The sequence below is a fragment of the Palaemon carinicauda genome, chromosome 23, assembly GCF_036898095.1.
Source record: "Palaemon carinicauda isolate YSFRI2023 chromosome 23, ASM3689809v2, whole genome shotgun sequence".
NCBI lineage: Eukaryota > Metazoa > Arthropoda > Malacostraca > Decapoda > Palaemonidae > Palaemon > Palaemon carinicauda.
Genome location: NC_090747.1, coordinates 99,917,164 through 99,919,663, shown reverse-complemented (window position 1 = coordinate 99,919,663; position 2,500 = coordinate 99,917,164).

Below are 2,500 nucleotides of genomic sequence, written 5' to 3'. Positions count from 1 at the left end.
TAGGGCACTGTCACTGTCCCTTGCCTCTGCTATTCATGAGCGGCCTTTAAACCTTTAAATGTGCTGTAAAGATTTTTATAAATGTATATCCTATTATAGTTAAGTATATTCTATCACGTATATTAAATATACTAAGTAAATATATCCTGTTATAGATTAGTTAAATTGAAGTATATTAAATATATTAAGTAAATATATCCTGTTATAGATTAGTTAAATTCAAGTATATTAAATATATTAAGTAAATATATCCTATTATAGATTAGTTAAAATATCGATCTGTTCGTATCATAAACTGGTAAGAATTTCGTATTTTTCATCAAAAGGAAAACCTTATCGTGAAACTAGGAAATTAATGGTTTTATATAACTCTCACCTGTGGTGATATCATTTAACATATGTGCAGCGAGGAAGTGTTCTGGCTTTCATATGATTGCTTCGACTGTAACTACAATGGATATACAAAAAGATCAACGAATTTATTTTTATTTTTTCTCGATTTATATATATATATATATATATATATATATATATATATATATATATATATATATATATATGTGTGTGTGTGTGTGTGTGGTTGTATATATATATATATATATATATATATATATATATATATATATATATATATATATATATATATATGTATAGTGATTATTAATTATGTTTTTTGTCTATAGATTAGGAATATTCTTAAGACAATGCATACAGAAATGATAACTTAACTAACCATTTTTTAAGTTGTGCACAGAGAGAGAGAGAGAGAGAGAGAGAGAGAGAGAGAGAGAGAGAGAGAGAGAGAGAGAGAGAGAGAGAGAGAGAGAGAGAGAGAGGAAAACAACTCTCTAAGTAAAGAAATAAATTATGATCTAGAAACGGATGAAGTGTCCTAATGTACAGCTATAACCGAGAGAGAGAGAGAGAGAGAGAGAGAGAGAGAGAGAGAGAGAGAGAGAGAGAGAGAGAGATTTAGGGTTTATTGGTGGGACAAACTTTTCTAAGTGAAACCTGTTTTGCCGTGGGACGAGCCTATCTTCAGGAGGGTTGAAATAATGCTTCTTCTTTAATTCTGCGAAGTGGTGATGTTCTTGTTTTTATTTATTTTAGTTCTTATTAGAATTGATTTAGAAAACAACATTGCATTCTTGTGGTGTACTCTGTGGATTCTTGTTCTTGTTAATGGCATTTTATTTTGCGTTGTGGTATATAAAGGTATCTTATTCTCTGCTATTACTGTTATTTTATTTCCTCTCCTCTCTGGGCCAAATTTCCTTGTTGGAGCTTTTGGGCTTTTAGCATTCTTCTTTTCTAATCAGGGTTGTATCTTGGCTGCTACTACTACTACTACTACTACTACTACTACTACTACTACTACTACTTTATTTTCTCTAGTTCCTGGGCTACTTTCCTTGTTGGACACTTTGGGCATGTAGCATTCTTTTTCTGCAACTGGGGATGTAGTTTGGCTACTACTAATACTACTACTACTACTACTACTACTACTACTACTTTATTTATTCTCGTCCCTGGGCTACTTTGCTTGTTGGACCCTTTGGGCATGTAGCATTCTTTTTCTCCAACTGGGGATGTAGTTTGGCTACTACTACTACTACTACTACTACTTTATTTATTCTCGTCCCTGGGCTACTTTGCTTGTTGGACCCTTTGGGCATGTAGCATTCTTTTTCTCCAACTGGGGATGTAGTTTGGCTACTACTACTACTACTACTACTACTACTACTACTACTACTACTTTATTTATTCTCGTCCCTGGGCTACTTTGCTTGTTGGACCCTTTGGGCATGTAGCATTCTTTTTTTCCAACTGGGGATGTAGTTTGGCTACTACTACTACTAATAATAATGATGATACTACTACTACTACTACTACTACAACTCTTCCTTTATTTACTCTCGCCCTTGGGCTACTTTATTTGTTGGACCCTTTGAGCATGTAGCATTTTTTTCGAACCAGGGATGTAGTTTGGCTACTACTACTACTACTACTACTACTACTACTACTACTACTACTACTACTACTACTACAAAGCTCCAACCATCATATGAATTTAAAACGACAAAAAAATCCTTAATTGGCACCTGAGAATTTCTCAAGTTAATTAGCAATGCCAAGCAGGTGGCCTGCCTTGTAAGATAGAAAAAGAGAAGAGACGTCCTTCTAAACTCCCCTCCTAAGTATTCCTCACCGGGAACGTTACTTCCCTTGAATGAATACGACCTTAGAAACCACCTGACCATTCATTGCTTGCTTGTAGTATTCCATTTGATTCATTTGTTTGCATGACTTCTTACGTACCATCTATTCCTCTGATCTTCCATTTTCCTATAGTGTCTCCTAAATTGTTCCTCATTATAGGCTCCTATGGTCTGGTGTAGTGTCTTTAGAATATGTTTGAATAAATATGATTTTATGTTTTGATTGCTTTGAAAATGTTGAGGTTTGATTATTATTATTATTATTATTATTATTATTATTA